Below are 24519 nucleotides of genomic sequence, written 5' to 3'. Positions count from 1 at the left end.
AGGTCAGGCATCCTTAGCATTGTGGGGGCCGTTGTGGAGATTAAGCAAGCTATTGCCCAGAGTTGCAGAGTGGGACTCCATGATTGGAATAGGCACCAAGGCGAGAATTATCAGGCCCGTGGAATTGTGAGCCCAAGACCGGCCGAGGCGGGGAATTGAACCCTATTCCCGGGCTAGACCTCTGCATCAGGGTCTGCCGCTCTAACCATTGAGCCACACTTCTCCACTGTACACCTCAATTCCCCATAAATCTTGGCTGGAAGCTGTAGAGTGGGCAATGTTACAGGAAGAAGGACCTGAAACCCTGAAATATGTGATCTTGCAGCTAATAGAATTCTGCTTGGAAAACAGCTATTTTGAGTGGCAGAATAAATTCTTAAATCAAATGAATGGAACTTCAATGGGTTTTCCGGGAGCACCCATGTACGCGAATACATTCATGGCGAAATTTGAACATGAATATATTTTATCTGATCAGACATGGAAGGATGGCCTCATTTTTTTCAGGCGATACATCGATGATATTTTCTTAATTTGGCAAAATTCAGAAACAACATTGAGCAATAACATTCGGAGTCTCAACTTAGTTGATCCAAGAATTCAGTTTACTCACAGTATGGATAAACAGACAATATCTTTTTTGGATGTAGTCGTTGAACTCAAAGAGAATAAAATACAAACACGCTTGTTCAAAAAACCTACAGATAAGAACAATGCGTTGCAGTTCAAAAGCTTTCATCCAATGAATTTAATTGAAAATTTGCCAACATCTCAATTCATGCGGATTAAGCGAATATCATCTAATGAAATGGAATGTGATAAATCATTCAATGAACAGAAATTGCGTTACATCCAAAGAGGATATCCAGAAGCATCTCTGGATAAACAAATAGCTAGAGTGAAGATTTTACCTAGATCTCAGCTTTTGATGAAGAAAAACCAAAAGAACACTAAGAGAATGGTCTTCGTGTCAAAATTTTCATCTGCATCTAGAGACATTAAAAACATCATCACTAGAAGATGGGAACTGCTTCAGTCAGAACCAGATTTTAGGACACTTTTCAAAGAAAGACCTTTATTCGCCTATACGCGGGCACAAAATCTAAAAGAAATGCTGACTAAACGATCAAGGGCTATCACTACCAAAGGAGAAGTGCCTCCCCATGGGACTACAAAATGTTGGAATTGCAAAAACTGTAATAATGTGATTCCTGGGAATGTTTTAGCACATCCCAGAACTGGAGAAAGCATACCATTACATCATTCGACTAACTGCAATTCGGAACACCTACTATACATGATCAAATGTCCTTGTGGCCTGCTTGATGTAGGAAAAACAGAGGGGAAGATCAAGATACGCTTGTCAGAACATAAGAGCCGCATTCGAAATAAAAACACCACATCACCTTTGGCATTACATTGGACTGAACAGCGGCATACTGTAGCCCAACTCAAGTTTCAAATAATTGAATTAGTTCCTAAAATCGAAGGCAAGGATAACTCAAAGATCCTCCTCCAGAGGGAAGTCTTCTGGATAAAAAAACTCCAAACGTTGATGCCCTTCGGGCTTAATGATAAATTAGAAATGAGTTGTTTCTTATAAATAATTATGAACATCATAGCTGGCCAGCGACACACGTGGGAATTGAATACACCATATTAGTACACATTACACCATCACATTAAAATGTGAGACACCATGTACAGTGTAGATGGTCACTGAAATTAAGTTCCCTGAATACTGTTTTCATTCACAAAAATGCCATATGATTTAATGTCATAATGAATTTGTAATTCAATCATGTTTATGCAAACTGTTTGAGTATATTTTAAGGGTGGGCGTAGTTCGCGAAGTAGCGCTACGCAAAGCTATGCGAAGTGCACTTCGCACTAAGCGAACTTCACGTAGCACTACGCGAGCTGCGTAGTAGCATGTTCGACTGTGCAAGATGTGTTTTCAATGATTGCACAGTGCGGACAAGCATCCGGCACTGTGCAATCATTGAAAACGGCATCTTGCACAGTGCGAGCTGTAGTTTTCTGCTGCTCGAGTAGATTATTACTCGAGCTGCAGCTTTCTCAACGCGAACTGGTAGTTTCTCATTGAGAGCGGTCGCGAGCATGCGCAACCACTCACAATGAGAAACCTTACCTCCCCGCGTTGAGAATCTCGCCGAGATGTAATTTTGCTTGCTCGCGGTCGCGAACATGACGTTCAGGACCGCGAACAAGCAAAAAATGAGCGCTGCACTACGCTACGCTGCACTACGCGTGTTCGCACTGTGCTACGTGCAGCTCGCGTAGTGCGAAGTTGCGCAAACTTCGCAAACTCCGCGAGCATAGCGTAGTGCTTCGCCCAGGCCTAGTATATTTATCAAAAAAAGCTGATATGAAAAAAATTAGAATTTTATGTATTATTTTGTCGTTTTGTTTATATCATTTTCGTTTGATTACTCAAGTCAAGGTGCGTTTCAGACGCAGGGTCTAAAAAGTGGTTGTTAAAAGCGGAAAAGGATAAGTTGGGTTTCGTTCATATTTCATTCATGTTATCGTCGGATAAAGTTTTATTGAAATAAGAAACTGGCCGGGGTTAACTGAGTCCTTTCTTAGTGTCTAAACTTTGAGGTCCCGTAAACATGCGATAAATAGGTCGGGTGATAACACCGAAGTGTTACGACCTGAGACGAAGGAATGGCGAGCTTTTGACAAGGCGGCGGTATCGGTGAGTTCAAACATGAAACGCTGCAGCTCTTAAGATACATGCTGCACTCGTGCAAGTTTTAAAACGCATTTACTTGCTTGTTTTTTAGAGGACGCTCGTAGGTCCCCGTCTTTGCTATTTGGCAGAACACGCACAACTTGTGCAGGTGAGAGGCTTTATTGGTGAAAACGTTACGTGTTCGACTTCGCGCATAAGACGCCATGTTAAAACTTAAATTCAATTCGTTCTTGCCTTTTAGAATATTTTTCATATTTATATACATCGTGGAGAACACGCTCATAACAGGTGAGATTCTCTGTTCACTGTGAGATGCTTATTAGGCATTTTTGACTGGAAATACAGATCGACTGACTGATGATTTATGTACTCTTTGACAGGGCGCTATATCGTGATTATACCACAGTTATATCTAGGTAAGCAAATTGTGGTCGTGTTTATTTGTTTTTTTGGTCATTTGAATGCCAATTTAAATGGTCATTGTAATTTAGTATTTTCCATGTTTTAGATTCGTCAGAGAGGCTTTTTTTAGGCACTACAGGATTGAATTACCAGGATTTATTACGGTGAGAATAATAGCATGGATATTTGGATTAATGGTTCTAATTATATAGGGTGCTTCAGTTTTGTTTTAGTGTGCAGTGAAGATAATAGGTGATGCAATCAGATTGTTATAAAGGATTGAATTCAGATTTATGATTATAAAGTTGGTTTATGCAATTGTAAATAGGCTGTAAAAATACGATTGGCATCGTATAAATTGTTTCTTTCTTCTTTTCCTCCTTTTTTGTACAGGAACCCCTGACGAAGTGACAAGAGTGTCCCGAAATGCATGGGGTGCTCAAGAAATGTGGTTTCTTGTAAAATGGATGTATAATATGAACTGATATATATATAATCATGAACAGAGTATAAGATACAGAAAATATGTTGATTGACATAACATATTAAATGTGACGATGAATATGATTTAGAAATTGTTTCGATTGTTTGAAAATTATAATTTACGTAGCTGCATGCTGTAGTCCTAGCTGCCAGTTTATGGGGTTAGGCCACTTTCACTAATGTCTAGTAGAAGCATCTCAAACTATGTGACTCATTGTTGCACCTATGTGTGACGTCCTTCTAGGTGACTCTGCGTATCCCAATCGACCATGGTTGTTGACACATCTGAGGAATCCAACAACACCTGGGGAAGTCCGCTTCAATGAGGCCCATGGACAAACATGGTAGCCAGTGGAGCGGGCTTTTGGGTTCCTAAAGGCCAGATTTAGATGTCAGAACAGGACAGGTGGAGTCTCCTCTACTCACACTGGAATGTATGACAAATTGCCTTGGCCTGCTGCATGCTCCACAACATCGCCCTGCAACAAACATCCCTTACATTGCAGGGGATGGAGACCACGGCGAGCCACCAGGTGAGTGCTATGAAATGCCAAATGAAGATGATAGTGGTGAAGAAGAAGGAGGATCTCATCAACAACTTCTCCTGAGTGCAAGTATTCATTACATTACTGTGACTATTAGAGCACCTCTTGTTGTGATGATGAGATAAGTATGTTAAGATAAAATGGAAGGAAGGCCAAGCTTGAGGAGCTAATAGGCAAAGGTGTATTCACAGCAAGGCTTTCACATGTGACCTTAGTTTCTGTAGCACTGTTTATCTCAGATGTTTGGCCAAGACTGTGTCCTCCAGATACTGAGTATTTGAGTTATTGTATGTGTATGGTTTTTAATGCACTCTTTATGTGATGTTCTGTTGTAGCTACCTTCAACTTGTCAACTTCATTTGGATATTTTAGTGTTGTGACATCTGCAGGCCTATGTTAATATTTGGAAGTACAAGGGTGACATGGCTTGCTCCTGAGACAGACACACACAGACGTTGGATGTACACATTCTGTACGAAGACAGCTTGCACAGTGATTGGATGGGAGTAATGAGGAATCCATTGGACTTGTACCTTGTTGTGTGTTGGACTTAATGCAAAATGTCTCATCATAAACTATAACCACATGCAGTAGTGGAGCCTATGCAAGCAAAGCTCCCTTCACATTGCCTAAATCTTCATTGTGGGTAAAGTGTATGTAGCTGTTGATGTGTCTCATCATTGTGGGACATAACTCTAGTGGCACACCATTGACATTTGGCAGTGACATTCCACCAGATAGTGGAACAGTGTATTGGAATGATGGTTTGAAATCAAAAGTGTAGTACTGCCATGTGTTTGTCTGTTGGTGTAATTGACGTGGGATTCCTTCTGTGAGGTAGGGTACATGGCTTCAGCTGATTACAATGAGCAATGCTATATGGCAGACTCAATTGTAATTTGTCAGACGTATCCCTTCCTTCCATGTAGGTGTGGTCTGGGACTTTAAATGTGTTCACTGCCACAGACTATTGGGGTAAAGTTTATTATGATTTGTAGCTAACATCATGGCAGCCCATTGAGATGGATTAAAGATGGGATTTCACAACACACTTGTTTGTATGTTCTGTTGAGACATGGCTGTTAAACTGAGCTAAGCATTGTGTACATGCAAAATATCCTTTCTTACACGAGCAGAAGTTGTGGAATTGTTAAGTTCAGATGGGAGTACATATATGGTGTTCTAGATTTGAAACATACTACAGCAGTCAATGAGTTCCAGACTAGTGCATTTATTGAAGCAAACAAGGAGAAGTAAATAGTGTGAGAAAATAAAACAGGGAAACCAAAAAGTGTAATAGTCAGTGATGGGGGATGGAAACCATAGTTGTAGATGCCAAATTGTTTGGAGTTTAATGTCCAAGATAATACTGCCATCAGACAGGGCAATGTGCCCAGAAATAGTCCACAAAGTGAATGTGTGTCACACACTGGGGGAAATTAGGTTTGAAGTTTCTTGCTGCTGGTGGTATTGGTCTTGCCAGCCAAACAGACTGGAAATGTGCGTGGACGTCCCGGGTTGCCAGTGCGGAGGGATCCACAGGTGAGGGGCCTCGGGTGCAAGCTGTTGGTTCTTCCTCTGGCATGGCCTCCCTTCCTGTGGCTTCAGCATATGTTTAGGGGCCTGATGGTGGGGCATCATAGGAGGAGGTGGATGGTGGTGGAAAAGCCCGAGCCAGAGTTGTGTTAATATCCAGCAGCGCTCCAATGAGGGAGCCGATGTTGGGGTTGTGGGCTGCCAACTCCATGTGTATGTCCCTCTGCACCTGCTTCATCTCCCTGATTTTGGTGAGTATCTGGTCCATCTTGTCTTGATACTGATGGTATGCTCCCAAGACGTGGTTTATGTTAGTCTGCGTGAGTTGGCCCAGTGGCCTCACTCCGCTGGCCCACAGATACCCTCCCATAAGCCCTACCCGCACAAACCTGTGCCCTTGCACAAATTGCGATACCCCACTGGATCCTGGCCCTTCTGTTGCAGGGGTGGTGACAGTGATATCAGTAGCCAGGACTGGGTTGCACATGATGGGAGACAATGTGGCAGGATTGTTAAAAATAAGAGAGTTACCCTGGTGAACCAGAAAGGACCGGGAATGGCAAAGTAATAACAAAATATCTTCCTTTCTGTGTATTTCTGTATTTATGTGACAACTGCCATAAGATTTATGCAAAACCCAAAGGAGCCTACTTGGAAAGTCTAGCAACACGTGAATTGATACTAATCATTTATTATTCATTTGATGGCAACAGTATTAAAAATTCATATAATTCTTGATGCAATATAACAACAATTAAAACCACATGATTACAAATTAATAAAAATCAGCTCAACATTTCAATAAACTCAGAAGATTTTTTCTTGTTAAGTGTTGGACTTGGCCCTTTTTCCCAAAATGTTTCTCTTTTCACCCCCCTGTTTGAGGATGTCTACCCCATGGTAGAGAAATGCATAGGCCATGTGTGGTGTGAGATGCCGTATTAAATGTGATGCAATGGTGTGCGCACCTGTAATCCCCCCCCATTGCAAGAATGCACCTTGGGGAAATGTCGCTTTTAAAATGGATGTCATGGCTGTGTGTGGTGCCATCTGACTGTGGTGGGTTAGCAGTCTAGTTGTTTGGTTCCCAGCCATCCCAGTTTTTGGAGGGAAAGCCTGGCACCGAGGGTGCTCTACTGCTCCCCCTGAGCCAGTTAGAACCTGTTTCGCCAGACGCTTCTAGAAGCTTCTGGCACTGTCTGGTAGGTGGAGTGAGGGGCGTATAAGTAGGGGGGCTGTGCCACCATGTGCTCAGTGAGAGCGTGGACTTGAGAGAGAGGGGACCTGCTGCCAGGGGGTGCCGCCACATGGGCCTGTGTGCTGGCCCCTGAGCCCATCTGCACCCCTCCACTGTCCACAGGGCCAGTGAGAGCCTGCTGCTGGAGTTCATGCTGCTGTACCAGTTTGAGAGCCACGTTACAGGGGATGATGGTTCCTAGCAGCTGCTGTCCTGTACTGATGAGTACCCACTGACCGCTGACCTGGCCCAGTGGTGCCTGCTGCTCTCCTGCCTAGTGCCACGTGAGCACTACACTGTGCCTGCTGCTCTGCTGACTAGCGCCTTAGAAAGGAGTGCTATAATCAAAGCGCCTGGAGAAGAAGAGCGCTTCATCTGACAGCCCAGGAGCACCTAGTGAGTGTTACCCTCCTATTCTGCCTGCTTGACAGCATCCTGCAAATGCCTGGACTGCCCAGGAGTGAGGAGCTGATGCCAGCAGCACTGTGCTGCTGAGGCGCTACTGTATGGTCTGGGACCTAAGTGCTACAACTCGATTCCAGCAGTGACAGTACCCAGAAGGAGGTGAGGAGCGTGGGTGCTTCGTTGTTGTGTGGGACCTGGACTGTACTGCAGCGCTTTGCTGCCTCGGAGCGCTGTGTATTAAAAAATATCGCTGAAGCCTACCCCGCATGTTGCAGCCTTTCGCGGATGCTCACTCTGCATAACTGCCCCGCTTAATAGAAAACCTGAGCGGGTGCCTACCCCGCGTGATGGCCGCATACTGCCGATTTTAACCTACAGCGGGTGCCCACCCCGCTTTATTGCTGCCACCGCGTGTTCTACGTAAAAACCCAGCAGGAGCCCACCCTGTACTTCAGGGTTGCCGCAAAATCACCGCCGCGGCCGAGCCGCCACAAGAAGAACTGCTGCTTTCAAACTAAATGGGTGCCTACCCCGCGTGTGCACTGAAGGCGGGAGCCTACCCCGCACTGCCAAGCTGACGAGGATCACCACAGCGGCCCAGGAGTCCCACGTGGGCTTCCCTCATGACGTCAGGGCAGCTGCGCTGGTTCTGGCGCCGGCTGGAGCGCCACAAAGAGGTCCCGCCCTGCAGGGGCAAAAGCAGGAAGCGGCTGCCTCAAGCCGCAGGAGAGAGCTCCGCGACGCCTGCAGGGCTCCTTTTGGTGAGTGAGCCCTGCAGCTATTACGGAGACCGGGCGAAGGCCGTCCGGGAGAAGTCCTAAGGGGTGAAGGCAAGAGGAAGCTGCGCTTGTGCTCCCAGAAGCAAGAGGAGAGCCCCGCATGCTGCTGACGTAGCCGGTGCCATCAGGAGAAGCTGGAGTGAGAGGCCCCCGACTGCCGGTGAGTAGGGCTCTGTCTGCCATCGGTTGGGGGGTGTGTCGGGGCACATTGCCGGTGCCTGCCCCCGGTGCCAGCATTCCATTGCAAGCTGCTGCCCCCTGCGCCTGCATAATTCCACAGACTGCACCAGCTGCGCCGCAGAAGCGGGCAGCTGTTCCGAAGGCAGAACGTTGTTTAAGTCTTGCTGGGCATTAGTTCTGACTCCAGAGCCCAGAGGAGGGGGCTCCCATGGCCCAGGGTTGTTTTGGAGGCTCCAACGCACCAGGGCTAACTTTACTTGACACCCCTGCCCCGCTGGACAGTGGGCCGTGGCAACGATGGGGCCCACGAGTTTATGTTTGTGAGGCTCCTTATGATGTACAGCTTTAGGGTGCTGAATGCTGATCTCATGTGAGATATAGCTCCCCTGCTGGTTTACACGCCATGGGTTGTCTGCCTCCTGGTTACTGCCTAACGCATAGCTATGTCTGACCTAATGTATTGTTCATGTTGCAGGCCTACTGGGAGCTGTGCCAATGGGATGTTGCCGTTCAGGTCGAGGTTATCTTCACTGCTGAGGTTCATACCTAATGTTATGCCTCCATGCCCGTATGTTCCCAGGCTCATGGTTTAGGTCAGTGGTTCCCAAACTTTTGACTCCTGAGGACCCCCATTGAGTCACCACTGGAAGCCGGGGACCCCCAAGCAATTTATAGGATTTAAATTTCAAACATTAAAACAGTAATTCGGAAAAAATGAACACACGTGTGCACACAAAACAAATACTCGAATTACTAATGATTTAGGGGCATATTTACAAGCCCCTATCACCATGGGAACATCACCTTTTGATATGTTCCTGTGGAGATAGGGTCTTTGCCTTATTTACAAGGCAATGTTAAGCCACTTATTGTGGCTTGACGGTGCCTTGTAAATAAGACCCCCTTTTATCCAACGCTTAGCGTGAAAGGGGTGGGCAGTGGGTGTTGCGGTGGGCCTTTCCCCTGCAACACCCATTGATTTTGACGTTGCCCCCTATTTACAAGGGCAGCGTAAATGGGAAGCAGCCCCAAAATTAAGACCAGGGAAAACCTGGTCTGAACTTGGTGAAAGAAGGAGAAATGCTTAATTTCTCTTTGTTTTTGCAAAGCAAAACGCCTTGGATTGTTTGTTCAGGAAGGTGACCTTTCCTGCACATCAAAAACCTTTAAAAAATGACATTTTGTAACTTCCATGTGTGCTGCATTAAGCAGCACACATAGAAGTGACAAAATTACATTTCAAGATTGGTTATGTGCAGGAAGGGGGACCTTCCTGTACATAAACAATCTTCCCATGTTAAGTGTAGCGCCAGCGCAGGGAAAACGCAGGGCTGCACATATTCTTGTAAATATGGTGCAGTCCTACGTTTCAGAAGTGGCAAAGTGTGCTGTTAAGCCAAGGAGGCTAGCGACACTCTCCGCCACTACTGTTGTATTTTATATTGAAAGAATTTGCAAGAAAACAAAAAAAGTTAATGGGAAGGTTGGTGCTGCATTTCCGTGACTTTTCAATGGTTGGTTTTATTTCTCAGTACGAGGCTCCTGCTCCTGCCAGGGCCAGCCTGGAAACCCAAAGCAGTCCTGGCAAATGATTTCAGACCAGTGCCTTACAGTGCACACCAAGTGCAGTGATTGAGCCTGATGCCTACAATGGGAGCTTTGGGAGGCTCTCCCCTTAAGAAATTTAGGAAACAATGGTGCATTCTACAACACATTTATCATTATATATTGAATTGTATTAGCTTTTAAAGAATAGTAAATGAAGACCTGACTGCACAAGAATACGGCAATCTTTCTAGGGGTTCTTAAATGATTCCCCCACTATCACCCTCCAACAGTGCCCCTCATCACTTCATAGCCCCTCTGTCACATGTATTTAATTTTTTATAGCATCTCTCATACCATTGCAGGATGTCAGAGCACTTTACATCCCACACATATAGAGACAGTGTGTCATGTGTGTCAAACAGTGTATAGAAAATGTTACATAAGGCAAAGGGGACTACAAGGTGTAGAATTCACATGTCATTCATACTAGTAGGCATTTTTAAAGAGTGCTGGTCTGGAGAAGCACAAACTCAGGATTCAGAACATAACACAGTGGTTAGCATTGGCTTTAACAATAAAAATGTATTTCAACCCAAATAAACCTTTATAGAAGCATCAGGATAATGAAAGATTGAGAAAAAACATAAATCACTAACTTGTACCTTGCAGTTTGCAAGCAGCTGTTTGATGACAGTTTATTGGTCACTGTGCTAGATTACGATTGTCACTTATGAACTGCACTGTAACAAAAGAATCTCTCTGACAAAAGCAGTAACCCACTGACCTATGCATATAAAATACTGTTTTTGAAAATGTATGGTACACATTCTTTGCAGTAGGCATATTAACCCTCTGTGCTACATTTCTTCAGTCAAAGCTGCCACCAGACAAAACTCTCATGTCTCTCCAACAGGGACATTAATCACTGTTATCTTGACACTTATATTGTTCTTTGAACACTGCTAATTAAACAAGATGCTTTACAGTGCTTTTAAAACTGCTGCCTGCGGACCCCCTGGGAATGTGTCAGGGACCCCTGGTGGTCCGCGGACCACAGTTTGGGAAACACTGGTTTAGGTCTCTATGCTCGCAGGTTTACCCTACTGATGTTGCGTGGAGCACATTTAGGCTAACAAGGATATCCAATGCCTTTTTCCAAAGGGTTGCATGGCTGATACTGTGCCGAAGCAGGGTCTGCGTCAAGGGGTGTTATACTACTGTTTTCCTGTCTCCTTAAGAGGATGCCCACATGATTACGCCTGCTTACTGAGGGGCTGCACTATGTGTCTCACGCCCCCGGGGATGCCGTGATCCTGCCCAATGCTTCTCCCCTAATGCTTACATTGCAGGTGAATGTGCCCTATGCTCCTAGGAGTAGGCCCAAGGTACTACCTGATGTGATGTGGCCTAATGGTATCACCCTGATGTTTGAGGGTCATGCCCACTGTTAATGTTGGTTATGACATTCCAGATGTTCCGGCCTAAAGCCCTATGTTAATGATAAGGTTTCTGTTCCCCTAGGACTAAAACGGACGGACTTGCCTTTATTCTTTGTCCTTCGCAATGGTTCTGGCAGCGGCCCGATTGGCCCTGCCATGTATATAATCCCCTTGTACATATTGCCTTGGCGCCAGTTGGCGCAGTATAGAGACTACTGTGATTACTATTGTATGTTTGACACAATACAAAAGTTATTCTTACACAACCTTGTGTAGCGTCTCTTTTTGGAGTGTGCCTTGTGTGTGTAATGCGTGGATGCTTTACACATGTCCTCTGGAGTTTGGCCCGCCCACTTTGTACCACACTATCCCATTTCTAACATTGTTGGCGAGTGGTGGGATAGGACTTGTGTTTGTGCAGTACCACAGCGACAAGGGGTTGCACTGCAAACTGAGCAATTAAAGTAATCACAGGGTTTTTTGGGGGATTATTGTTTTCTACTGATTGTACTTTCCTCCTAAAAGTGTTTTTTGAATTGTGTTCCCCTGTTGCACTGTGGGTGGTGTGTCCCGGGTGTACCTCGCCAGGATGGGGTTAACCTACAATGAGGATTACCTTATGGAGTACACAGAGCAGGAAGTGATAGACTTCTGCAAAGAGAGAGGTATACCCCCAGTAGGCAACACTCGCAGGAAGTTATTTCTATCTGAGGCCCTAAAGAGGGGGGAACCCTTAGAGCCCTGTGGGGACCTTTCCGATTACCCCTCCGCATATTTAAAGGGTGGATGTGGTGGAGACCAGGAGGAGGACCTCGAGTGGGAGGAGGACTCTGAGAGTGAGGGTTCCCGGTCCATAACCCTGAAGGGTGGTGATAAATGAGGAGGAGGAAGACGTTGATATGGCGGAGACGCTATTAGCGAATGAGGACGCCATAGTCAGGGTGTCCCGTGCTGCGTCCAATCCCGGGGGCACTGCCCCATCCCTTTCCCTGTCCCCAGAAGAGAGGGTAGATAGGAGGGAAGAAAGGAAAATCAGCTGGCTTTGGAGAGGCTCAGGTTAGAGCACGCCAAGGAGATAGCGCAGCTGAGGGTGGAAGAAAAAAGGCTAGGGACCGAGAAGTTCCTAGCGCTGGAGAGTATGGCGGAGGCATAGAGGTCCTTCGCTAGGGAGAGACTAGCTCAGGTGGGTAGGTTGTTCCCTGAGAGTGGTTTCTGTGGTTTGGATTCGCCAGTGAGGGAAACATCCTTTACAACGCAACTTTTACCACGCAGTGCCTTTATGACGCAACTTTTACAACGCAAACCATTACAACGCAAACCATTACAACGCATTGCGCTGGGGGGCGCTCTAGGATAGGGAATAGGTTTAATTTACTATCCAACACCTTCCCTACTATCCACGGGGACTGGAGTTGGAATAGTAAATTAAACTATTCACTATCCAGCGCCCCAAAGCACTATGCGTTGTAAAGGCATGCGTTGTGAAAACTGCGTTGTAAAGGCATGCGTGGTAAAAGCATGCGTTGTAATGTCATACATCCGCCAATGAGAGTGGGATCCAGTGGTGGCAGCTAGAGTGAGTCCAATGTAGGGAGTCCCACTCCCAGAGCCCGGGAGACGATGCCTGATTCCCGGTAAGAGGGGGACAGGTTGAAGTTCAGGGGCAGGGGAAAACTGTCCCACCAGTCCTGGGAGGAGTATGTGGGCGTGTGTTGGACTGCATTAGAGGATTGGGTGGTGGATAGCGCAGTGAGTGATGGGAAAGGGTTGTTCCAGGTAGTTATCAAGGAGCACCTGCTAAGAAGTAGTTTTCCCAGGTTGCATTACCACCTGTTACAGTGTGGGTTCTCCAACCCCAGGGAACTTGCACGGGAGGCAGACCTTTGGGTGAGTGCCAGAGAGTCTGAGAGGGCATTGGGGAGTGTTCCTGAAAGGAGTGGTGCAGGGATTTTCCGACCCAGGGAGGCGGGAGAGGTGCAGAATAGCCCAGATAGGTCCCGGGTTAGTGAGAGGGTTGTAGGGCCTCACATCCTATCTACAGGAAGGAGTGAGACAGGGAGGTGTCCGAGGTGCCCCAACCGCAGTCTCAGGGCCTGGAGAGTTCCATAAAGGAGCCCCAGGTTGGGAGCCTAGCCTGTCCTGGTGTGCCATCCCGTGAAAGGGATCCCCTAGTGTCAGGAGAACCCGGGGCATCTGTAATGAGAGCTCGAGAGGTTTGGGGGACTGCTCAGTCGCAGGGTATAATCCTGGACTGGGATGCTAGGTTCAGGGGTTGCCTGACCTGGAGGGAGAGGCACTTGTAATTAAGGTCCCTACCGGTTTGACTTCCAGGGGTACTTCTCCAGGTGGGAGGGTGCCGAACTCTGGAAAGGGGTGCAGAGGGAGGAAGGGCTCGCCTCTGGTGCCGGCTCAGCCACAGGGCATAGATCCTGGGTTGGGAGGCCAGGGACAGGTACTGCCTGACCTGGCGGGTGGGATGTCTGTAAGCAGTGTACCCACAGAATTGTCTTCCAGTGGTACTACTCCAGTTAGGAGGGTGCAGAACTCTGGGAGGGGGTGCAGGGAGAGGGAGGACTCGCCCCTGACACCGGGTCAACCTAAGGGTTTAGACCCTGGGTTGGTGGAGCAATTGGAGGGCCTCGGCCCTCGAAGAGTGAGAGAGTGGTGGTCTGAGGGTGCTCCGCAGAGGAGGAGATGGCGGAACCCTAGAAGGAGAGGTAGGGGGAGGAGAGCCTCGCCCCTGATGGCTGGTCAGCCCGAGGGTGCGGCCCCAGTTGGGAGGACCGGTGGCAGTTTGGAGCTGTAAGAACGATAAGGAGAGTGGTAAACGGGTACTACGGGCCTGGGGCTAAAGCCCCCCACTCTGTGAGAGAGGAAGGGCCAGAGACATCTGGATGGCATAGGGGCCGGTCCTGGCAACAACCAGCTAAAGATCACCAGTGGGGTGGCTTAGTTTGTCAAGAAAGGTGTGAGAGAGGGAACCATCTGGTTCCAGAGTGGCGCAGAACTGTGGGTGCCTCTGCAGTTGCGGGCCTGCATCCATGTTTTCTCGCCCCAAGCCGGGAAGCCCATCAAGGCATTGATCGGTCTACCCTGGCTTTTGGCTGGGGGGAAGTTGTGTTGGACTTGGCCCTTTTTCCCGAAATGTTTTGCTTTTCACCACACTGTTTGAGGATGTCTCCCCCATGGTAGAGAAATGTATATGCATTGCGTGGTGTGAAATGCCATAATAAATGTGATGCAATGGTGTGCGCACTTGTAATCCCCCCATTGCAAGAATGCACCTTGTGAAATGTCGCTTTTAAAATGGATGCCATGGCTGTGTGTGGTGCCACCTGACTGTGGTGGGTTAGCAGTCTAGTTGTTTGGTTCCCAGCCATCCCAGCTTTTGGAGGGAAAGCCTGGCAACCAGGGTGCTCTACCCCTCCCCCTGAGCCAGTTAGAACCAGTTTCCCCAAACGCTTCTAGAAGCTTCTGGCACTGTCTGGTAGGTGGGGTGAGGGGCGTATAAGTAGGGGGGGGGCTGTACCACCATGTGCTCAGTCAGAGCGTGGACTTGAGAGAGAAGGGACCTGCTGCATGGGGGTTCCACCACATGGGCCTGTGTGCTGCCCCTGAGCCCATCTGCACCCCTCCACTGTCCACAGGGCCAGTGAGAGCCCGCTGCTGGAGTTCAGGCCGCTGTACCAGGAGGAGTACCCCTCTGCCTGGGATGACTCTTGGTGGCCCACAGTGCGCAGAATCCCCCAACACCCACGGACCACGCACGAAGCCTTGGCATCATCCTGACCTCATCACTCTCAATGAATTGCCAATTCAATGTTGTTTCATCCTTGTGCTTCCACATGATCTGCCTCCTTTGGAAGATCTTCAAGAGGATCCCCACTGAGTCCAGGAAAATGGTCACCAATGCGCTCGCCAGCACTCTACGCCGGCACCATCCAGAAACTCCAGAATAAAAACTGCAGACCATCCAGAACACCTCCGCCAGACTCATTCTTAACATTCCACACTCCAACAATACCACTAGCCACCTGAGAGACCTTCACTGGCTACCTGTCAACACGAGAATCACATTCAAGCTTCTCACGCATGCCAACAAGCCCTCCACAACACCGGACCAACATACCTCAACCACCCCCTCTCCCTCTACACTCCCACCAGACATTTCCACTCCACCCAATTGACCCAGGCCACCATCTTACTGAGCCGCAGGAACACAGCTGGAGGAAGAGCCTTCTTCTACCTCACTGGTCAGAGGACCTGGAACTTCCTGCCTCTGCACCTCAGGCAATCACCATCGCTGCCGCAATTCAGGAAGTAGCTCAAGACCTGGCTCTGTGACGGAACCGAAGACCCAGCCACCCCCGATCCAGCACCTACAGACCCTCACAGGTGAGTAGTTGTGCTTTATAAGAATACTGATTGATTGATTGATCAATTGATTGATGTGTCTTATGTGCTCTTGCACCGGGTGTCTCATTTGGTAGCAGAGTGTTTCATTCTTTTGTTTGGCTCTGGTGTGTTTTGTCTCTGCTCCTCTCATGTGATGCTAACTGTTCACTCTCAGTTGTCTCCTTGTTGGTGTTGTGTTTCTGGTGTATTTGTATGCTGGTTTCTGGAGTCCGGGTGAGTTGTAAAATCTTGGTAGTCTGTTCCTTTTCTTGCTTGTTGGGCGCACTGCCGTCTGTGCCGTTTGTGTGACCTGTCCCACTGCTTGATGCTTCTTCGGAAGAGTCTGGGAGGTTTGAGGATCGGCTCATTGAAGTTGTTTCAGTTTGGTTGTCCTTGATTATTCAGGCCTTTCATTTGTCAACCTCCTCTGCAGAGTGTGTTGTTGAATCTGATTATTTTGTGCCACGTAGTGTATATTGATATCTTGTCTCTGATCTGTCTTTGGCCTTGCTCTTTCCTTCTTTCTCGGTCTATTGTGTTTATTCACTCACATGAGAAACATCTAATTACTTTTGTCCTCTTTTCTTGCATTGAGGTGCAATGCTCTTGCTTTGGCCAGCTCTCCCACTTTGGCCCTCCTGACAATGTTCTTTAGTGAGAGCTGCTTTTGGAAGAATTTGCGCTACAGAGCTGGAGTTGAACAGCCCTCAATAATGTACCCTGAGGCGAATTGCGTCCTCCTTTTTTAATGTATTGAAAGTGCAGTATTGTACACGACTTAGTAATCTTCTAATGAAATCTGTTAGGGAATCACCCAGCATCTGAATACAATGCGTTCTTGATTCACATTTTCATGTGGGTTGAAGTGGGCACGTAGTGCCTCTTTGAGTTTTTCGTACATCTCTGCTTCCTTTGTTGAAAAAGTCCTGATTAGGCGTCAATCTTCATGCCTCACCAGCTAAAGTAGCAGTTGCAGCCGCTGTTTGTTCCTTCGCTCAACAGTTGCTACAAAAAATTCATTTAGTGACTCCAGCCATCTGTTCCATTTGGGGCCCAAACTCTGGGTGCCGGCTGGTGTCACGGGGGGGGGGGGCACTTCAATGCAGGAGTTACCTTTCTGTGATCCTTTTCCCACCCGCATGACAGTGCCCCTCTTAGCCAGAGATTTTGTGTGATAGTTGTCTTTATGTGTTTCAGTGGTGTGTCTATTCCTGGCACACCTCGCTTTGTTGCTTATCAAAATGGTGTTGCTTTTCTTTCCTGATGCAGTGTTGCTGAATTTTGATGTATGTTTCTTTGGTTCTTGATTTATTTTGGTGTTAGCTCTACATACTTACTTCTGCAGTACGCTGCAGTCACAGGATGTAATTTGGGATTTTTATTACTGGAACGCATTTCCTTTCTCTTTCCCGTATGGTGTGTTTTACCATTGACAGAATTGTATCAGGTGGTACATCTTACCTCCCTGTTCTTAAAGTCATGTTTTTTTTTTAATTTCTGTACTTGGTTTTCAGTTGTCTTCATGGGCCAGGCTGCGTATGACCTTCTTCTATTCTGTGGGGGCTCACTCATAGGTGATTGTCATATTTGTTCTGGCAGCTTCACACTTTCCTTGTAGAGCTGTTATGACTTTGATGCCCCCAGCTATGTGTATTTCTCCCAGTGTCCAACCTGGTTTGGTGTCTGGCCTTAATATGGCCATCGCGGTAGACTTCAATGAATTATTCCTGGATTTCCTGATTCTAATATGGCTGCCTTGTTGATTTAAGTGGGTTTGTCTCAGGCGCCTGACTTCAAAATGGCCATTCCATAGACTTCTGTGGGCTGTTCCTCAGCTTGCCTGACTTCAAAATGGCCACTGCTCAGCTAAAGCATGCATGTCTTGTAGCTCAGGGAATTCCTGCTTTTTTTAATGTTGTGTGGTAGCTGCAGGTAATCTGTGCCTCCTTTCTTAATATGTTTACAACAAGGGGTGGTGAGGGACAGAGTCTCTGAATAAAGCAGAAAGCTCTCACCCAGTCAAGAGATCAGGGCTAGATCCAACACCGTTTTTTAGCTCACTGCACCATCCCAGTTTCAGAACCTGGCTGTATGCAAATTAGTCAGTTCCTGTCCCAGTGCATGATGGGAACAGGGCAAACCAAACTACAAAAGCCAATTCTTACACTGGGAAGGAAACAAGCTCCCGGGGACCGGTTTCTGGCATTACAGCTTCGGCCCGGTTTGCTTGAATCCTGATGGTGCAATGAGCAAGGGTCTCACATCTGAGAATACCCTTCCACGCTTAGGGTGGACAAAAATATTTACAACAAGGGGTGGTGAGGGACAGAGTCTCTGAATAAAGCAGAAAGCTCTCACCCAGTCAAGAGATCAGGGCTAGATCCAACACCGTTTTTTAGCTCACTGCACCATCCCAGTTTCAGAACCTGGCTGTATGCAAATTAGTCTGTTCCTGTCCCAGTGCATGATGGGAACAGGGCAAACCAAACTACAAAAGCCAATTCTTACACTGGGAAGGAAACAAGCTCCCGGGGACCGGTTTCTGGCATTACAGCCGTCTTCGGCCCGGTTTGCTTGAATCCTGATGGTGCAATGAGCAAGGGTCTCACATCTGAGAATACCCTTCCACGCTTAGGGTGGACAAAAATATTTACAAATCGTTTTTGGCCACTATAGGTGTGGCAGGGTATACTCAGACATGAGTCCCTTTCTCACTGCTCCATCAGGATTCAAGCAAGCCGGGCCGAAGAAGGCTGAAATGCCAAAAACCGGTCCCCGGTAGCTTGTTTCCTTTCTGGTGAAGAATTGGCTTGGTAGTTTAGTCTGCCCTGTTCCCATGATGCACTGGGCCAGGGACAGACTGATTTGCATATAGCCAGGTTCTGAGCTGGGATGGGGCAGTGAGATAAATAACGGTGATGGATCAAGCCCTGATCTTTGGACTGGGTAAGAGTGGTCTGTTTAACTCAGACACTCTGTTCATCACCACCCCCTTTTTGTAAATCGTTTTTGGCCACTATAGGTGTGGCAGGGTATACTCAGACATGAGTCCCTTTCTCACTGCTCCATCAGGATTCAAGCAAGCCGGGCCGAAGAAGTCTGAAATGCCAGAAACCGGTCCCCGGTAGCTTGTTTCCTTTCTGGTGAAGAATTGGCTTGGTAGTTTAGTCTGCCCTGTTCCCATGATGCACTGGGCCAGGGACAGACTGATTTGCATATAGCCAGGTTCTGAGCTGGGATGGGGCAGTGAGATAAATAACGGTGATGGATCAAGCCCTGATCTTTGGACTGGGTAAGAGTGGTCTGTTTAACTCAGACACTCTGTTCATCACCACCCCCTTTTTGTAAATCGTTTTTGGCCACTATAGGTGTGGCAGGGTATACTCAGACATGAGTCCCTTTCTCACTGCTCCATCAGGATTCAAGCAAGCCGGGCCGAAGAAGGCTGAAATGCCAGAAACCGGTCCCCGGTAGCTTGTTTCCTTTCTGGTGAAGAATTGGCTTGGTAGTTTAGTCTGCCCTGTTCCCATGATGCACTGGGCCAGGGACAGACTGATTTGCATATAGCCAGGTTCTGAGCTGGGATGGGGCAGTGAGATAAATAACGGTGATGGATCAAGCCCTGATCTTTGGACTGGGTAAGAGTGGTCTGTTTAACTCAGACACTCTGTTCATCACCACCCCCTTTTTGTAAATCGTTTTTGGCCACTATAGGTGTGGCAGGGTATACTCAGACATGAGTCCCTTTCTCACTGCTCCATCAGGATTCAAGCAAGCTGGGCCGAAGAAGGCTGAAATGCCAGAAACCGGTCCCCGGTAGCTTGTTTCCTTTCTGGTGAAGAATTGGCTTGGTAGTTTAGTCTGCCCTGTTCCCATAATGCACTGGGCCAGGGACAGACTGATTTGCATATAGCCAGGTTCTGAGCTGGGATGGGGCAGTGAGATAAATAACGGTGATGGATCAAGCCCTGATCTTTGGACTGGGTAAGAGTGGTCTGTTTAACTCAGACACTCTGTTCATCACCACCCCCTTTTTGTAAATCGTTTTTGGCCACTATAGGTGTGGCAGGGTATACTCAGACATGAGTCCCTTTCTCACTGCTCCATCAGGATTCAAGCAAGCCGGGCCGAAGAAGGCTGAAATGCCAGAAACCGGTCCCCGGTAGCTTGTTTCCTTTCTGGTGAAGAATTGGCTTGGTAGTTTAGTCTGCCCTGTTCCCATGATGCACTGGGCCAGGGACAGACTGATTTGCATATAGCCAGGTTCTGAGCTGGGATGGGGCAGTGAGATAAATAACGGTGATGGATCAAGCCCTGATCTTTGGACTGGGTAAGAGTGGTCTGTTTAACTCAGACACTCTGTTCATCACCACCCCCTTTTTGCAAATCGTTTTTGGCCACTATAGGTGTGGCAGGGTATACTCAGACATGAGTCCCTTTCTCACTGCTCCATCAGGATTCAAGCAAGCCGGGCCGAAGAAGGCTGAAATGCTAGAAACCGGTCCCCGGTAGCTTGTTTCCTTTCTGGTGAAGAATTGGCTTGGTAGTTTAGTCTGCCGTGTTCCCATGATGCACTGGGCCAGGGACAGACTGATTTGCATATAGCCAGGTTCTGAGCTGGGATGGGGCAGTGAGATAAATAACGGTGATGGATCAAGCCCTGATCTTTGGACTGGGTAAGAGTGGTCTGTTTAACTCAGACACTCTGTTCATCACCACCCCCTTTTTGTAAATCGTTTTTGGCCACTATAGGTGTGGCAGGGTATACTCAGACATGAGTCCCTTTCTCACTGCTCCATCAGGATTCAAGCAAGCCGGGCCGAAGAAGGCTGAAATGCCAGAAACCGGTCCCCGGTAGCTTGTTTCCTTTCTGGTGAAGAATTGGCTTGATAGTTTAGTCTGCCCTGTTCCCATGATGCACTGGGCCAGGGACAGACTGATTTGCATATAGCCAGGTTCTGAGCTGGGATGGGGCAGTGAGATAAATAACGGTGATGGATCAAGCCCTGATCTTTGGACTGGGTAAGAGTGGTCTGTTTAACTCAGACACTCTGTTCATCACCACCCCCTTTTTGTAAATCCTTTCTTAATATGAGCACTGGTGTTTTCTTGGGTTACTTGCCTCCTTTTTCTGCAGGCGTAGATTTCATTCTCACTCTCGTTGCAGTGTCCTTTTCTGGTTAGACTTCTCCTCACAGTGCTGGCACGTGCAATGCTCTACACAGAATACACCATCAGGCATAAAGCTATTCACTAATCTTTAATGCTTCATCATCTCTTACACATGGCCTACTGATGTGAAGCTACTCTCCACTCGTCCTGTACCCTCTTCTTCCTCCGATGTAGTGAGAAGGAAAATCAGTACTTTCTGTCTCCTCCCAGGAAGTACCTGGTGCCTCATTTCTGTCTAGCCCAGCTAGACTGCTGACCTACTAATGCAGCGATGTCCTTTCCTAGAGGACATGACAAGTAGTGAGCTGAGAGAAGCATACTTTAGCTCAAGGAACATGCCAGACAGTGATCAATGAGACTATCCAACTCGATTTGAGCCATAAGTCAAGCATTATAGATTATTCTGCCATCACATTTCTTATCATTACCAATTTCCCCCATGTTCTATTGTTGTATTAAGCATCCATGAGAAGTTCGGCACCTCCTAGCGCCAGTAAAAATGCTAGGATGAATGTGTATTTTGTATGATAGGCCTGATTCTGGGGTTGTGACAAATATTTTCTGTTCAGTGGCTGACCACAAAGAGCACAGTTTTGCTAAGAAGCAAATAACCTTTATGTGTATTTGTACCAAACACCCTATCTTGACTTTTCCATGATTTATCCTGATGCAGTTTCGAGCAACATGGGGATCCAAAACGTCAGTGCAGCACTGGAGTCAAACCTGGGTTTGATCTAGTATCAACACATGGATGGCACAGGGGAAAGCACTAGTTTGTATACATCCAAGTGTCAGTGGGAAATGATTTGCTGCAGGTAATAGTTGATCCAGATTTCTTAGATAATAAAAAGAGTTGGAGTGAGAAAGCACCCTTGTAGCACCACTGATCTTATTGTTGTCTGCAGTCAACCGGTCGATGCTTCACGGGTTTATATCTGAGCCCAGCTTTGCCTGTCTAGTCTGCTCAGTATTGTGATTAATGGCAATGGGAAATCAAAGGCAAAAAGCTTGCTCCAGAACAGTAGGCATGTAGCATATCAAAGACTTTAGAGAGGTTCACAAAAAAGTAAGACAATTAAGCCACACCCACTCACAATGCCCTGCTGGCCAGTGGCACAAGCACTGCTTCAGAGTGCTTCCGAGCGGAGGGATCTTGTAGCCTTGTAGGGTGTGATAAAGTTTTTGAGGATGGGGGGGCCTTTATCCTGTAAGAGTTTATGAGCCAGACAGAGAGCCTTGAATTTAACTCTTTCTCTTACTGGAAGCCAGTGAAGATGCTTCAAAGCTGGTTTGGCCGAGGATCTGGCCGGTGTGTTGGTGAGAAGGTAGCTTCGGGGGCTCCCACATAGATGGCATTGCTGTAATCCAGCCTAGATAGAATAAGGCCTTGGATAAGCAGTTTGCTTGAGATTGAGCTCATCTCATACAATTCATGCCCACATTTTTGCCGTGGATAGACCATCACGTAACTGATATTTCGCAGAGTCGTAGAATTACATTTTTAAACAAGGGTACTATCTCTTCGTCACTATATTCCTGTAGTATTTTACATCAGCTCAATATTTTCAATATAAATATTTCCAAGCCATTCAGCTGAAAAAATTCTAGTTTTGGTAGAAAGTTATAGTTACCCTCTGGCCAGATGATCTAGATGAGACTTGTGCACGTTGTTTTTTCAAATTGAGGGTTATATTTGGAGAAAATAAGTAAAACAGTTTAAACTACTAGAATTGTGGATAAAGGCAGAGGCATGCCTTCTGAACAGGAAGAGTTGTCCACGCGTTCACCATGCACCTGTCATCAAATCAAATTAGGATAGTGGCTAGAAAAAATCTTTATTACCATGTTATGGTCTGAGAAGAGGCTTTGCTGGTAGTATGACCAACATGATAGACTCTCTGCTAATGCAAGGTTATTGATTTTTCCTGAAAGATAGTGCAAGGTAAGTAAAGATGTTTGCTGGTGGCTTGCGCTGAGACGGAGGCACATAATAGCACGACTAGTCAGTGTGTCTCATTGCTACTTGTCCCCGTCTGGGTTCAGGTCGATAATCCAATACAATGATCAATTTCATAGGCATACATTTTAGACATAGAGTAAAGCTAATCATAAAACTACGAAAACGAACAATTACCAAGAGTTAAGTTGGTATTTTATGTTATAACATTTGTTAATATTGTTTACAAAAACCTCTTTTGCTAAATCTAATATAAAAATACACACACGTATTTTGCATATTTATGGTTCAGCCGCACTTCGTAATTATGGGTCAGCTCCACCTCCCAGTCAAAAGGCATTTTTTGATTTGCATATAACCTTTGCTATCTACATCTTGGTGGGCAGTATATATTTTCTTCTTCTAGAAATTTAGAGAAAGTTGTGCATTTTGAAGTCAGCTGTGCCCAGTTAACACAACCCAGCAGCATCTATTATACCCACTTAGCACAACATGGAGTGTTGGAAATACCCAACGTAGCACGTCAAGATTAGCAATCTTTTGAATATAGCTAATATATACTTATATTTTGCACTATGTAAATTAGTGCCAAATAATGGCCACATTCCAAAAGGCACAAAGTGGCAGGCAATATCCAGTTTCGAGCGTTCACAGATAACAAACCATGATCAGTTTCCATTTCACCTATTAATACAACATTGCCAGTTTTAGGTGTGCCTAGCTGGCATATCCTTCCCAGCTTTCTTGTGCCCAGTTATTACATTCAGGGCAGTTCTAACATGTCAAGTTGTGTGCCTCATGTTTACATCCTTCTATTCACTCTGAGTTCACCACTTATCCGTCTCATCCCTTTTCAATGAGCTTTTTCCTTCTGCTCTACTGTGTGAAAGTGTGTAGTCCAAAGGAAAAGCCTTCAACGTCTGCATAGATCTCTTAACCTCTGTACTGATGTTATGATTAGCAAGTCTCACATCCTGAAATTCTTACATGAACTCTTGCCCCTGAAACGGCAGCCCATTCTTTGCTAGTTTTTCTGCGGGCATTACTCAAGTAGATATATATTTTTTTACGTTGGGTACAGTTTTTCTACTGACATGGACTTCGTCACTGCTACCTCTCCAGGGCTATACGTATTCATTTGTGTCTCTGGTGTATCAGTGATAGCCTCCATAATGATAGGGGCTGGCAGCTTCCCTTCCTGTTGCTTCAGAAAGTAGAAGACAGATTCTAATTGTTCCACATGCCTCCCAGTTTAAAAAAATAACACATGTTCTAAAATATTTGCATTATAGTTTTACAGTTTTTTGGGGGCCATTTATGTCAACCTCAGTTTGTGAGGAATGAGGGTTGCAGGAACCACTATGAAACAGATGCTGTGACAGATACTTGATCAGATTGCCCATGCTTGTGCAATAAATGAAACGAATTGTCCTGCTGCTGACAAGAAAATCTATTCAAGAAGGAGGCTTTGAAGGTGACCTTGGAAGTGTGGAATCAATCATGGCTTGTGGTCTGAGCAAACGTGGAAATTATTGCCATAGAATCAGAGGTGGTTATGGCAACAACCTCATAGAAACATAAGAGTCTTCTTCATTGTGTTAGTATACATCTGATCAGTTGCCACGAGCGCCCTGGATGGCACACATTATTATCATCCATTCTTCATTTTATTGGTGTTGAAGGAGAACAGCACATAACTCAAGTATACCGCATCCTGAAGGA

Source organism: Lissotriton vulgaris, chromosome 5, assembly GCF_964263255.1.
Source record: "Lissotriton vulgaris chromosome 5, aLisVul1.2, whole genome shotgun sequence".
In the NCBI taxonomy this organism is placed as follows: Eukaryota; Metazoa; Chordata; class Amphibia; order Caudata; family Salamandridae; genus Lissotriton; species Lissotriton vulgaris.
This window is presented reverse-complemented; position numbering follows the sequence as displayed.